Source organism: Cibotium barometz, chromosome 52 (assembly GCF_041138505.1).
Source record: "Cibotium barometz isolate CiBa-2024 chromosome 52, ASM4113850v1, whole genome shotgun sequence".
NCBI lineage: Eukaryota > Viridiplantae > Streptophyta > Polypodiopsida > Cyatheales > Cibotiaceae > Cibotium > Cibotium barometz.
The window spans coordinates 21,852,408-21,869,203 of NC_141097.1; positions in this window are offsets into that span (position 1 = coordinate 21,852,408).

Here is a 16,796-nt window from a genome sequence, read left to right on the forward strand (position 1 = left end):
TGTAGGATATATACCAACGGAGTATGCCAAGTTCTTATGCTTTCAAAGTATATTAGTTATCCATAGTGGTAGTTATCTCTTAGGTATGGGTTAGGTGCTAGGATTAATAAAGAAATTTACGAAAAATATGCCCTAAAAATATATATACAAGTGAATCGAGACATGATGTGTCTACAGCCATGTGGAATGCTTGGTAGGACCTGGGGTTGTCTTAGCACCTTGGGGCCGATGCCTTGGTTTCCATGGGGTGAACACTGACGTCTAAAAGCTTCAGAAAAAAACCTTCAAGGACTCTATTGCCTTGATAGATGCTGGTAGGAATCTGGGGTACATTATGGGCCCTCGAGACCGATGCCCTCATCTTCATGGGGTACTCCTTATGTCAAAAAAAAAAGAAAAAAGAAAGAAAAGGGTCTGTCGCCCTTGAGATACTTAGCGGCCTTTAGATTCTCTTGGCGGAGGTCTCTTGGCCATTGCTTGGGTCTCATTGGGATGGAACCTTCCTCTTTATCATCTTTTACACACACACACCAAAAGAAATATTTAAAAAAAAGAAAAAAAAGAAAAAAAGAAAAAAAGAGAGGGTCCAATCACCATTGCTCATATTTAGGAGTAGGTGTGCCACTTAGGAATAACTTAAATACTTGTAGGACATTGAGACTGCGGTCATAACCTGTGGTGTGCAAGTACACTTGCCTTTGCATAGCACTATCTACCACTTAGTCTCACTTTGACTAGTCTTTACTCACCTATTTTAGTACTCTTTAAAACTCTAATCAGCCTTTCACTTGTATGCTCACGTGTGAAATTGTCATTGCTGGTTTTTTTCTTTCCTTTTCTTTTCTTTTTTTCAATAAAAGGCTTTACTTGTATCCATTGTTTTTTGCAGCTCTTGCTTCTACCGTGCTCGAGGACGTGCGCAAAATAGGAAGGGGGGAGTGTTGCGTGACGAGTGAAGATCAATGCAAGGATGCAACAAAAAGATACTTAGGGCTCTTGTAAAGAGTTCCAAGTTGTAGATGAGTGTGGGAGTGGGCTTGACAATAATCCCACATGGGAACTCTTGGGAGTTTTAGAGTTTTTGTATAAAAAGTGGCTCATTTGAGAGCATAGACACATTGGGCAAACTCATGTTTGAGCTCTCTTGAGACTAGCTCTCCCTCTTTTCCCATAGAGGTGCAAGCTCTTCACTCTCCCTATCTACATTGTTGTAAGTTCTATTTTTGTTAATTCAATGCAATGAGTTGATATTTGTCTCTCTTCTCATGTCAATTCTCTAGTGTGCATGTTTCTTGTTGATAGCTTCAAGGTTTGTGTGCATGCTAGGGAAATGAGGATTTGAGAATGAAGAATGCTTTGAGCTTGTGAATGCTTTAGCTTAGCTTTCTTCTTGTGTTGGATGCATGAATGAGTGGGATGATGAGTGAGTGAGCATGGCAAGATTGAGCTTGTGTGTGTGTTAAGTCTATGTCAATAGTAGTAGTATTCTTAGCATTCTCTCCATCAAATGGATAAGCTTTTGTGCACCGGTACGGGTTGAATCCCTAGCTCCGAAAGGGATGCAAATCCCATTGGATTGAGCTACATGTGGATCATACTACTCTTGCTACAAGTGAGAGAGTTTTCCTCTCTCCAATGGTGCTAGGCAAACCACAAATGAGGTACCAATGCTTGAGAAAAAGGCGGGCTATGTCCTTAGTTGTGGCCATATGCTTGCATGGGATGAGCATGCAGAACTTACTGAAGTGATCCACAATGGTAAAACACTGAGTGTTACGAGATCTGGTGGATGCTAGTAGAGGCCCTACAAAGTCCATAGAAATGTCGACGAAAGGTCCTTCAAGGATAGGCAAAGGTTGAAGTAACCCAGTCTTTTTCGTATGTGGAACATTAACTTTTTAACAAATCTTACAGGCTTGAACATGTGAATAAACATCACGCCTCATTTTTGGCCAATAAAGGGACCGTTCCAATTTCTCGAGGGTACTGTTGATACCTCTATGTCCTCCAGCTAAGAAGTCATGGGAATCATGGAGAAGAGCTGCTCGCTTTTCCCAAATGACATAGAGACGGTTCTTGTAGAACAACCAACCGTTCTGCATTGAATAATGGCCAGCATCAAAAGTGAGAGCCAAATTGTATTGAGTATCAAACTCAGGGGAATTGACATATTGATCTTTCATGCTATCTAAGTCTTTCCCAGTGATTTCAAGAATGGTAGACTCCTACATGGTCTGGATGCTGGCCTTTTGACTAAGAGCATCTGCCGATTGGGTTATGCTTACCAGGGATATACTCGATCATTCCTCTAAATTTTTGGAAGATCTAACTTCATCTAGCTTGCCGATCACTCTAGTGGGCACTTGGCATGGTTTGAAGCCACTTAAGTGCTTGGTGGTCTATTTTGACTATGAAAACATGTCCATAAAGGAAAGGTTTCCAATGTTTGAGCGTTGTGATCACACCCAAAAGCTCTTTGTCATAAATTGAACAATTATTTTTGGCGACATCCAAATTTCTACTGTAGTAGGCCATGGGTTTATTGTCCTACTGAAGAACTACACCTATGGCTACATTGTTGGCATCGGTAATGACCTCGAAAGGTTCATCCCAAGATGCTAACTTTAGAACAAGCGCCTCTATTGAGGTTGCTTTCTGGAGTGCACGGAATGCATCAAGCACCTTGCCTATAACTGTGACTTTTTGTCTACGGGTCTTCACCCTTGAGCAAGTCGGTGAGAGGTGCTGCAAGGTTGGAAAACTGGTAAACATGAGAGGCTTGGCAAAGACCTATGAAAGAACGGATCTCTTGGGCATTTTGAGGGATGTCCCAATCCAAGATCTCTTGAACCTTTGAGGGATCTAATCAAATCCCAGCGGAACTGATGATATAGCCCAATTATTAAACCTCTATAACACCGAAGATAGATTTTTTGGCGTTTATGTAGATCCCATTATCTTGTAAAAGCTGCAAGACTTTCTCCACATCTTTCTCATGCTACTCCGCAATGGCTGAGAATATAAGTATGTCATCAAGAAATATGAAAACACACTTACCAATGAGGATTGTGAAAATCCTAAACATCATTTTATTGAAGGTTGCAGGTACATTGGTAAGCCCAAAAGGCATGACTACGAACTTGTAGTGACCATGCTCTATCCAGAAAGTTGTTTTTGGAATGTCAACTTCAAAAATGCGGACTTGATGGTTACCACTCTTGAGGTCGATCTTAGTGAAAAATTTTGCACCATCTAAACGCTCCAAAATGTACTCAATCCTTGGCATAGGAAACTTATTCTTAATGGTGAGTTTGTTTAATGCCTTGTAGTCTACACAAAGGCATGCAAACTTGTCCTTCTTTTGGAAAAATAGGATGGGTGCAGCAAATGGTGAGGAAGATGGCCGAATGAATCCAACTCGGAGGAGCTCAGATAAGTGCTTTTCTAGCTCGCCCTCTAAAGTCTTGGAAAGATGATAGGGGAAACTACTAGGAGGTTCTGATCCAAGGACCAAATCGATATGATGGTCCTTAGGACAAGATGGGGGGAGATCATCCCTAAGCATAATGTCTTGATGTCTAGATAGGAGGTCTGCTAATTGTGGGACTAGGGATGAAGATGAGATGACCACTCCGATGAGGTAGAGGCTGTTTGAGCACGAACATAAATCAATGCTCCTTCTGCTCCCTTGTTGCGGATAGCTCATCGGCGCCTGGAGATGACAAATCAACGGGAGGCCAAGAATGCTACTATCCTAAGGAATCATGACGAGCTCAGGAAAACCTTTACAGATAGTAAAAGTGTCCTGCCCCCAATCGGGAATAGGCTCATACTAGCGAAACCATCGGATTCCTAAGATCATGTCACACCCCAAAAGAGGCGAGACAATGAAATCTCGTTGGAATGAGGCCTTTTGAACTACAAAGGCAAACTGCTGTGCCTTTTGAGATATCTGGGTGCGGAGACTAGGTGTGAATGTACAACTCATTTTGTTAGCCAACTGGGGAGAGATGGCGGCATCCTCATAATTGCGCATGTCAAATAGGACTACAAATTGGCGGCCCTTGGCAAAGCCATAAGCTCAAATGAGGCTTTTCTATGCAGCATCGCTCTCACCCTCCTGCTTAGCATCAAATGCCATGGATGGCATAGGATGCATAGAAGATAAAAGCTAAACTTCGTTTGTGGTAGTAGGTAGGGCTGGAGGAGCAGGAGATGCTGTGGCAATTGTGGAAGAAGGTGCTTTGGAGGCTTGCTCCATTTGCCATTTTTGGCAATCCTTCTTGCCATGCCCCATGGTATGACATAAAAAACATATGTTCTCGGACTGGTACTTCCTTTGCTCCTCTAGAGGAAGATAGCCTCTAGTGATGCTTATTTTAGCCTTTTCCTCAGGGGTTTTTTAAGGTTTGGATTCCTTATCCTTCTTACCTCTTGAACTAGAGCTAGAACTGTCATCCTTCTTAGCATCTTTAGAAGATGCATTACCTAGAAGATGCATTACCTTTCCTCGGTTGCAAAGCAGATTGCTGCTACTATTGGGGTTTGGTACTAGACTGCAATTGCTTAGGCTTGCCTCCGTTTATCTTCATTTCTTCATTTTGAGCTAGAGTCAAAGCCCAGTCATATGTGTTGGGTTAAAAGTTACGAATTGTGAACCGGATGTTAGGATCTAATCCACGAATGAATTGACCCATCTTGGCCTGCTCAGATAACCCTAACTGTTGTGCTAAAGTTATAACCTTATTGAAAAACTGAAGCACGGGTGACCCATTCTGTATGAGTCCATAAGAACTCATATGCCAAGTTGGTCAAATACTGGGGAGGGAGAAATATAGTCTCTTTAGGTCATGGACAAACGTATCCCAATGAAAATCTGGGACACATGTGGTCGAGTCTGTATGAAGACTAGACCAATGCTGCCACCAAGTGACTGCCTCACCCGTAAGGTGGGGATCCACTACATGGACTCTATCCTGAGGGTCTGTGATCCTAGCTAAAGAAAATGAGCATTAAATTGACGAATAAATTGATTAACTGCTAAATGATCACACTTAACATCATACTTACTAAAGTTCGGTTGAGTTCGGATGACGATAGTCGATGTCATGGGATTTTGGCTAGTGGCACCTATGGGTGGGGAAACTTAAGAGAGGTGTTGATACTTCAGATGTATGGCCTCCTTTTCCCTTTGGTGTTCGAGTAACATGCGCTCTCGATTGAGCTCTCATTGGTGCTCCCAAGCGGCGAGTTTGACACCGGTCTTCATCGATCCTGTGTTGGGCTTTCTCATAGTCCCATCTATCTACTTTTTCTTCCCACCATCTGGCTTCATCCTCTTGTCTTTGTTGTTCCATCTGAAAGAAGAGGGTGACAAAGTCGGGGGTAATTGGAGGAGTGGGTTTTGTTGATGTTGCCTCTAAGAGTAGGAGACGTTCCATAAGAAGCCGGTTCTATGCTTGAAGAAGTAGAGCTATGGTATCTGTAGTAGGCGGAAGAGCAAGGTCTCCTTCAAGGGAGACGTCTTCCTACTGATGTGTACTCTCCTCTCTGTAGACATGATACTGAAGTCGATGGTCATGTTGGAGTAGAGTTTGACCATCCAAGGATTCTCTCACGCTAGGATGCAATGTGTGTGGACAAGCTGAATCTAATACCAATGTAACATGCAGCAGAATTATGCGTAATTAAGGATCCTGTCACACAAGTCTCACGCCGCCTGAGTTTCATGAGTCTTTAGCAATCCACTTTTAGCACTTTAAAATTTAAGAGATTAGAGAGAGAGAGATATATATATACACTTTATTCGGTCCCAAATTAGCCACTGAAGAGCCCCCTCCTATTGCTAGAGTATTTGCTTTATTATCTTTGAGGAGAATGACTGAGGGACTGACTTTGGACTGTAGATAAGCCAAACACAAGAACTTTGAAAGACCAAGAGTTGGGCTGAACTGTACACGGCTGTAGAAGCACCAATGATGATCGATCTCAAGCCTATGCACTCTTCCAATGGAGTGTAGAAGGCTGCAAATCTGAGGCTAAGAGATGGGCAGCTTTGGGGCTGTTCTAGGCTGAGTGTGTGTGCTGAAAATGAATGAATGAATGCATGCGTTTTACCTTCACCGGAAGGGCTGTAGCAAAACGCTGATGAGATGGAGTGCTGAATTTTGGTTGTATACTGAAAATGCAGGGTGCTGAAGCGACTCCTTGGCTGAATGCTGTAGGCGATGCATTTTGTTGATGATATGCTGAATGCTCTAAGCGTTAATGCTTCTTGTGCTGACGGGATGATGTGCTTAACTCCAATGAGGATGGATGAATGGAATGATGCAACGATGACTATTTATATGCACACATTTGCTGGTCGGCTGCCTATAAATGTTGGCCGACTATAGCATAAGATGCTACATGACTTGTTAAATGAATAAATAAAATAATGATGGTATTAAATGCTGAAAAAATATCCAAAAATGCCAAATAATTAGGACAAAATACTGGATGATATCTTGAGGCTTTTGCAATGGTCTACATGAATATGCGATAAATGCTATGCAAATGCAGACATGTCTTGATGCAAACCCTAAGGCTTTTATGACTTCTATATGCATGAATGATTCTCTCCAAGTGGGTTAAGGGACTTTGACTAGATGGCTGACTCTCTAAGGCTGAGGAATGACCTACATAGCTCGTGCGTGACATATCCTAGACTGAGGATTACAATGGGGTCACGGCATATGACAAATATCAAATCCTAAAGGGTTCTACTGATGTACATTAGCCATCTTGTCACCATGCACTTGCAGAGTGCATGTGACACCCTTCCTTATCCACATCTTTCTTTTCCTTCTCTGTAAAAAATTATAGAGAGTAAGAAATGGTAGAACAAAAGGAACATGGAAAGCACAAATCTACCACATAGGCTAAGGAGGTCACTTTACTCCCCAATGTCAAGACAAACTCATAGGACTAAGGGATAAGCTAAACCATAATACCCAAAGAGAAGCCTGTCAACCAAAACCAATGATAATACTTACTTGTTTATCATGGGGATGAGAGTGGCTACCTGTTTAGAGCTTCCCAATGTCCAACCACTTATTGAAGTAGTTAGCTTGTACTGTAACTTCTACCATTATCACTTGCAGCATTGTTATAGCTTTCCAAGGATTAACCCCTCATCACAGTAAGAAGCTATGGGGTATGAGACAATAACTTGCAAGCTCGCTCTCTCTCACCACACACACACACTCAAGAGATAAGGTAGAATAGAGAAGCTAGTGCTCTTAGTCTCATACATCCACCATTCTCATTACAGAAGTTCTCTTTTATATAGCTTACTAAGTATCCAGGCACCCAGATTTGGGTGACCGCCCGGCCTTAAGCTAACTAATAAACTGCACATATGTATGTCTTAGGCTAACTAATGTACATCCCTTTGATGCTCGCATTACACTTAGCTCTGGTCATCCCTTGATTATATCATTAGCCCATTAGAGCAAAGAAAATTAACAGATTTACATGAAGTGCTAGGAAACCACTCGAGTGGCCAAAATTATAAGGTGACCCAAATGAATAGACTTCTTAATATACATCACTCGTTAAATGACTCCGCCTTTGTCAAAAATGGAGCATCAAACCTTTGATAATTTTAAATATATTTTATCATTCTCTACACATTTTTCTTAAGAATTTTTTATCTAAGGTTATATTTCACCCTAGCAAATTAATAGATGTCCAAACCTTATGCTAACCTTCCAAATTTGATTTAAATGTGAATGTGCATGTGCACATTCTAGGAGGTCATAGCTAATTTTCTATGCACATAACCCTATTGTTTTTACACAAATAATCCTTAAAAATTAATAGAACCGTTTATAAGATTTTTAACAAGGATTTGCATTTTCGAGTGAAAAAAACATTATTTTTACACATTTTATCTCTCTATAGTGGGATTTATATTGATTTATCATTTCCAAAAATAATACAAGAGTAAGAGGGATCTTACACTAATACTTGTTCAAGATGTTTATATATATTTTAATAGAACTTTAGTTTATCATATGGATGATATAGGAAACTCTCATGTAAAATTAAGTACTTATCATATGCCTCAAGCCACTCCTCAGTCTGGAACTAAGAAGAACTCTTAGTTATGGTTTCAATACTATTAGTTGTGGCTTCAAAATTAGCAGGTGTGGAGGGAAGGTGGTTAGGTGACATAAAAAGTCCTAGCATCTCTTCCCTTTCATCTAGAATGGTGGAAATCACACATAGTTGACACCATGGTCTCAAGTTAAAAACTATAGGGTGCAGGGGATATGTTGCATGGATGTGTAGCCAGTAAGATAAATGTCGTTATGAAATATGGCCATTATAATAGTGGGGTTTGCATCCCTATTTGAGTTTTGTTGTATAAGACCTATATCCCCGCATGTTAGATATTCACTAATATCTATGTCATATAATAAGAAAGAGATGGTTAATGGTAAGAAAAACAAGCATGACGAGGGGCACTTGGAATCATCTGCAAGGAGGGCGATTGTGATGGCACACTTTTCAAATTGTTTCACCATCTCGTTTAAGCTCAACTGCTTGTTGCGGCTCTTGCCTTTGGGATAGCTATTACTCTAATTCTACAATTCAAGCATCCTTTTTATTAAAAAGTAATGTAATGGCCACCTCACAAGTTTCTCTTGCTTAGAGGAGACTAGTATATTTATCATTGGATACCTAGTTCTATCTTGTTACCTCCTTAAGTTGGAGTAATAGCTTTTGAAGAAGCCCTTCTTTGGTTTCCACTTCTACCTTAGATTCATGGAAAGAGTTCATCAAATGTGTTACCACTTGTTGATGGCTCCTTATTGCTAACTCCATTTCTTCTTTGCCCCTCTATACCTTAACATGGAGAGAGCGAATGGCATATGCATGGGCCTTGTTTCGCACTCACCCTCCAAATGTGATATACATTACTTGTGAAGTTCCTTGACGTTTTGTAGCACTATCAGTTGCTCCTATGCTTGTTTCTCACTAGCTTCGAATCTTTCTTGTGTTTGTAACTGGGTTTTAATTCCATTGACTTTTTCTATTTCTAACTGTAGCTTCTATTCATAATCTTCCTTGATTTCCTTCAAATGTACCTCTTACTAACATACCGTGCCTTCAACTTTGTGGATTCCTCGGATTGGTAGCTCTCTTTGGTTGGAGGCATACTTTGAAACTATTAAGCTCATGTTGGCTTCCAATTCTCTAAGCTTGCCTTCATGCATTTGTTGTTTCTCCTTGAGTTCTTATTCAACTTTGTTTCTCTTGGATCTTTCCACTATTAGTTTATTATTTGTCATATCTAATTCTTCTTCACAAACTTTGAGTCTTTTCCTATGGAGATACTAATTGCGGTCTAGAATGTAGCTTGTTAGCATGTGGCAATCTAAGATCAAGTTTTCATTATCATCATCTTCCATATTTGGATTTTTAATGAAGTTTTGTTATCTCTATCCCTGTTTTTGAGACTATGCTCCATGGCTAACATGTAACTTACAAATTTCTCTTTTGTGTGGTGCAGTGTGATAGGAGTGGAAGATCTTCGATGAAATTTGGGAAGCTACTCTATATATTAATCAAATCCTATCACTTGCATCTTGGCCTTCCTTCTAGTCTCTCAAGAAACAAGAGGCACTTAAGGGAGTGATATTAGAAGGCGATTTTGTCCATGGTGGTTCGTAGCACCCTATTGATAATCCTGCTAGCCGCCACATTTCTAAGGTATGGCCCAAATGAGTCAGGTCTCCTAGGTCCTCGAGATCTTCTTCCCCCTTTTCTTGGTTGGTGATTCTCCAATGTCTTCTGAGAACTCTAGCTCATGCTCCTCCTTCTAGGGAGAAGCAATCATCCAATTTTCCAGTCCCACTGCAACTTGGATCCTTAATCTACATGCCCCTAAAAGATGTTGTCAATGTATATGAAGTTATATTTAGACTTGTATGATGATCTGGAAAGGTTTCATCACTAGCCATGAAAAACCAGACTCGTTTTTCACAACCATTGAATAACTTAAGATATTCACATCAAAAAGATGTCAACATTTTGAGGCACAAATTTATTAGAATGATTCACTTATGCAAAAGATGCAAATTTAGGTAGAGATAGAGATAGAGGTTATGGTCAAGGCCAAGGTGGTGGCTGTTTTGACAATCAAAATTATGGAGAATAGCAGTCCAATGATTTGTAGCAGCAACAAACACATATAGGTGGAAGAGACCAATCTCTGGCAAGAGGAGCCAGAGAGGCCGAGGCAATTGGCAAAGATAGCAATTGGGATCAGATTCAAAGGATTGCTTTTATTGTCACTTTACCAGCAGAATGTCACAAGAGGCAAAGTGACATAAAAAGTGGCAGGTTACAGCAAAACAATTATGCATCTTCAAGCAGGCAAGCTGAAGATAGATGTGAGCAGTTATTTGTTATGCAGCACATGTTAAATTCAGTGACTACAGATGTACCCACAAATGATGATGATGTATGGTATGTGGATTCGAGAGCCTCTAACCACATGACTTATCATGGTGGTGAGTGGTTTAAAGATGTCAAACATATGAAAAAACCAGGTTATATAGAGACAAGCGATGAAACAACTTATCCTATTTCTGACATTAGAAAGTGTCATTGGCTATGGAGGATGGCAAGATGAGGTGCTTGGCTAATGTTCTTCATGTGCATAACAAAGAATTTGGTTTCTATTGGATAGATGATTGAGCAGGGTTTACAGGTGCACTTTAATTCTGAGGGATGCTATGTTGAGGACTTCAAAAACAAATGTCATTTGGCTGCAAAAGGAAAAAAGAGTGGGCAGAATATTTACTTTGAATGTAAGCATGCTTGATGTGAAAGCTGTTATATTTGCAGAAGGTGCAGGTATTGTGCCAGTATAGATATTTGGTATAAACATATTGGTCATGTGAATGAGTAGCAATTGAAGTCTATGCAGCATTCAGAAATCATTACAAGTTTGCCAAATCTTAAGGTGGATGGAATTCATAAAGTATGTGAAGTATCTCAATTTGGAAAGCAAACAAAGAATGTATTTCCACACGACAAGAACATGAGTAAGAGAGCACTTGATGTGGTACACTTAGATGTATAGGGGCCAACAAATGTGACATTAATGGGAGGATATTTCTAGTATGTATCTTTCATTGATGAGCACACAAGGAAGGTGTGGGTCTATTTCATGAAAGAGAAAAGTGAAGTGTTTACAATTTCAAAATGTTGGCTGAAAAAAAACAAGTTTACAAGTCAAGTACCTAAGGTTAGATGGAGGGGAGAGCACTTCTCTAATGAGTTCAGTGAGTACTTGAAAAAGCATGGAGTTCAAAGGCAATTCACATACAGGTACACTCCACAACAAATTGGTATTGTTAAGAGGAAGAATACATACGGTACAGAGGTTGCTTGTGCATTGGTGGTGACTGACGAGAGCATGTCTCACCATTATTAGGCTGAAGAAGTTATGACTATAGTTTACATTATGAACAGGACCCTCACACAGCGGGGGGCAATACATGGTGTGACTCTAGAGGAAAAGTACACTGGAAGAAAACCAGTTTTGTCACACTTATTTAAAGGTATTTGGATGCATTACATATGTACACATTCCTAATAAGCTATGCAATAAGTTGGACGCTAAGGAGAAAAAATGTGTTTGGATGCATTGCATATGTACACGGTCCTAATGAGCTATGTTCCTAATGAGCTATGCAGTAAGTTGGATCCAAAGGTTGAAAAATGTGTGTTCATTGGTTACTCCCTTAAAAAAAAGGGGTACAGATGTTATAACCCTATCCCACGTGCGGAGGGTGAGAAAGGATGTTGTCTTCGATGAGATGAGACGTTGGTATAGTGGTGAATAGACTCAATTGGGACTGATGCATAGGAGCAAGTGGTTGCACATAATATAGGTCAACAATCACAGTCATTGAGTGGACTGTGAGAGTCCTCCGGTAGTGGGTCTATTATCGATAGACCATGGAGTGGTAGGCTATGTCAGAAAATCAATCCTGCAAGTTTCGCAAGTGCATCACATAAAGGTACAGAGAAGGTTGATGAGTCTCTTGGTATGCCTAACATTTAAGCATATGTCGATGGAAAGTCTAGTGGCTCAAAATAGAGCCTTCATGAGGAGTCTAGGATTCTAGCTACCTAGGACACCTGATGTAAGGAAGGCTAAGGTAGCCGCAAGGACACCAAGGACAGATCTCCTGGAGACATTTATTGCTTGTTGAGGAGCTTGTTGAGTGGGAGCAACCATTTTGAGTGGGCACTCCGCTACTCAACGGGGTCCTTATTGATAATGATAAAATTGCAATGGGGCCCTCTAAGCCAATTCTCTCCCCTTCCATTGGATAAAGGTTTGAAATATAGGCACTGGCATAGCTCTTTGCATAATGTAAAAGTTAGGCACAATATCCTATACGACTGCTCATAATAGTCATGGTTTAGTTTTGACTCCCGAGGATACTCACTTTCCTCCAATGGTTCTTCAACCAAAACCTGATTGATTTGGTGTTATCTTCAATGTGGAGGTGGTTGAGATGGCAAAACCGATGGTGGTAAAGGTACGCCGGCGGGTAACCTATACGTTCTCCATGCATAACCTTGTCCTTGTGCTTGTGATGGTTTGGAATTCCTAGTTGGACTGGTGGTGTTGGTGGTAAAGCTAGAAATGATCCAATCTGGACAATATCTTAGACTCTATTAAAGAATCAGTATCTCTCAAATGCATTAAGAAAGTAAATAGGTCAAACTGATGATGAAAAAAAGCAAATTCACATGGCCAATTCTCAAGGCATCTGTTGCCACCTTATTGGTAGGATATTTCAAACTCTTCCACAAGCTCCAAGCATGAATCACTACATAAAGCTCTTTTTCATGCATTAGCCACTTAGTATATGGGTTAGTTACCCTTAAAAGAAAATGGCCTAGTATCTTGGAACGGTGCTGCTCTAATAGCATAATCACTCGAACAATGCTACTCCAACAGCATAGTAGCCTAGTATCTTGGAACAATTCTTCTCTAATAGCATAATCACTGGAATAGTGCTGCTCTAATAGCATAATCACTCGAACAATGCTACTCCAATAGCATAGTAGCCTAGTATCTTGGAACAATTCTTCTAGGCTAATAGCATAATCACTGGAATAGTGTTGCTCTAATAGCATTATCACTGGAACAAAGCTGCTCCAATAGCATAATCATCCTAGAATAGTGCTACTCCAATAGCATAGTCACACTGGCATCCATTTTTCAATCACAAAAGGTTTATCTAGATCCACAATTTGGAGCATAGGAGCTTGTAGCCTCATGTCTCAACTCATTGAGACATTTATCTAGCTCCTCAGTCCATTACATAGGTTTATGTTTATATCTTCCATTAGTAGAGTTGGCTTAAAATCGTGCTACACATATATTCCTTTATGTAGGTGATGACATAAGGAGGTAGGGCGGATAGCCGAGCCGTAAGGGCTCTTGCTCTAGCTTGGGCTCAATACCCGCCCCCTTCTCCCCCATGCCTAAATGGCATGTGGTCTGTCCATTTCTTCACTAATAAATAAATAAAAATATCCCTCACAAATTATATATATATATATATAAGTTATGACATAAGGTTGGTGATAATTATTTATCTCAAACAACCATGCAATAGTGGAGTCCAGCCGTTATGCAGAGGGAGAGGACCATCATCTGTCAGCAGCCTCACTGCTCAGCGAGGCATGTAAAGATATTTCAAATGCAAAGAGGATCCTACCTACACAACAAGTGGCTATGGTGAACCTTGGTGGTGTGATCTTCCTCAAGAGCGCCACCTTACTCTGCAGACTGCACGCAGCAAATGCAGTAACTTTTCTGTTAGGGTGCAAGCACACCCTTCTGGTCCGCCGACCAGGAGTATGCCCAAGATGACCATTGGCATATCCTGGCAGGCACCACTTTCTCTTGCCACGCCACAATGGTTGCTCTGTCTCACAGTCCCTGGCACCTTGCCATGCCACAATGGTTGGCAACATGACCAATAGCAGAGGCAGACTCCCATGCAGGATGCAAGACTCCAAAGCATCAGGCTATCGATCTGCACTCTGGAGGAGCTCCTCGGTTGACACGGTAGCTAACTTAGCATGCAAGGAGGAAAATTTTTCTGCCACTCTCATCTTGGGTACATCGATAGGTGAACTGGCACGAGTCATGTGACTTTTAGGCATAGTCACCAGAAATGAGAAATGTTAACGGAAACATTCGAGGAATGGAAACGGGAAAACGAGTTTTTAGGTGTGGAAACGGCCATTTCCTGTGACACTATCACTTGAGAAATGAGAAACGGCCATGGAAACGGATGGGGTCCTGAAATAGAGAAATGCATTTCTAGAGACTGAAACGGCCGTTTCCTGTGACTATGCTTTTAGGTGAACAAGGGATTCCCAGAGGCACACCCCAATCCATGATGCTAGGTTGAAAGATCCCTGCCCCCACCGTGCATCGAATTCGAGGGTGCCAGCAGCAGAAGTAGCACTTCTTGCACAGGGCAGAGCCTCTCACTCGAGACCTCGCCCACAGATATTCGGACAAGACACTAATCCCTCAGTTCCTCCAAAATCGAACCCGAAAAAAGCTTCCCTCGCACAGAAAGCATGGGTGATTCCTCCAGAAAAATTTATTCTAATGTAGTCAAGAGCCTTAACTAACCAAACTGATCAGACCGAACTTGTAAGTCACATAGTCAGATCAAGGAAGAGACTTGCACTTGGATCATAGAGACCAACGCTTTTTTCCTCATCAAGAGGCACAGCCGTTGATTCTTTTCCATAGAACAAGGGTTATCCGAGATTTTACTTCAACTATTGTAACATAACAGAATTGAGTCTCATTTTAAGGATCCATCAGTCCAGCCTAACCCCATCCAATCCCATGGGACAGCCAACCGCCCAACCACTGTAGTGATAGGATACATTTAGAAATTCGGTTATGTTTTGCCCTGGGTACCAGGGAAAAGAGTTCCCAGACTCCCTAGCCGGCGCTTCAAGTAAGTCACACCACTTACACACCCAATATGAAATTACCTGTTTCACAGATTCAGCTGTCTTTAAAACAATTTTTTAATGAAACCATAATATCACTGATCATAATCTTCTAAAATATCTAGCTTGAATTCTAATTTTCAATCACTCCTTCATCGGTGTACCTATGGCATCATTGGCAACTAGAACGCTTACCTGTTCACTTAGGGACCTTTTCAATAGTTCCTAGCTCATAGTACCTGGAAATATAATCATATAAGAAAAATCCACTTGGACTCTCCGTTGAAGATCAGCAAGATCAACCAACAGCTCCATATAAAAGAGCCATGGACTCATCCGCCGTTGAGGACCAGCAAGGCCAATCAACCAGATCCATGTCCAAGTTCAGAAAACAACTCTAACTCCTTATTCCATTTTCTTCCCCAACGCAAGCGTGGGTATCTTCAATAACCCAGAGCTTGAGCACTGTATGGTCAGCACCCTCTAGGCTCTTTCGAAGATCACCTAGCGCTTCACTCATCATAGACCGCTTCCTTGGTCCCTTATCCACCGTACCGAAACTCACCATTCAAATCAAACCAAGGCTAGTCAAGACCTCGATCGACCTTGCTACGCGAGACATCATCCATTGACTCTCCGTCAGCTGTTGCAACTTTATCACTTAGGTCTCCACGACCTCATTCACAAAATGGTCAAAATGCTTCCCCAGATATAAAATAGTCATTTAAAAATAGGTTTCATAAATACAGTTTCTAACAAACTCTCATCTTTTCACATTATTCCACATCATTTCTCGTTATTCCACATTCTTCTACATCAATTCACATTGCTTATTCCACATTCACATCTCACCACATCTATTCAGATATCATCACATCTCATTCTCATCCATTTACATCACATCACATCCATTCACATATCATCACATCTCATTCACATCTCATTACACCCATTCACATATCATCATACTTATCACATTCACATTCACATCCATATCTATTAACATCACATCACATTCACATATCATCACATCTCATTCACATCTCATTACACCCATTCACATATCATCATACTTATCACATTCACATTCACATCCACATCTATTAACATCACATCACATTCACTCACATCTCGTCACATCCATCATCTTATCACATCTCGTTTACATCCATCCATATCACATCACATTCATTCCATCCACATCACATCACATTCATTCCATCCATATCACATCACATTCATTCGATTCACATTACATCAAATCCACATCTATCCATATCACATCACATCCATTCATATCTCATCACATTCATCCACATCCATCCATTCATTCACATTCACATCTATCACATCACATTCACATCTCATCACATCCACTCACATCTCATCACATCACATTCACATCTTATCACATCACGTTCACATCTTATCACATCAAATTCAATCCATTTACATCCCATCACATCCATATTCATTCAGATCCACATCACATTCTCATCACATCCACATCACATTCTCATCACATCCATATTCATTCAGATCCATTTACATCCCATCACGTCCATATTCATTCAGATCCATTTACATCCCATCACATCCATATTCATTCAGATCCACATCACATCTCATCACAGCCATCTATATCTATTCAGATCCACATCACATCTTATCACATCCACTTTTAGTACAGTTTCTCTACTTTCGATACTGATATGACTTTTTTAATTTTCTGC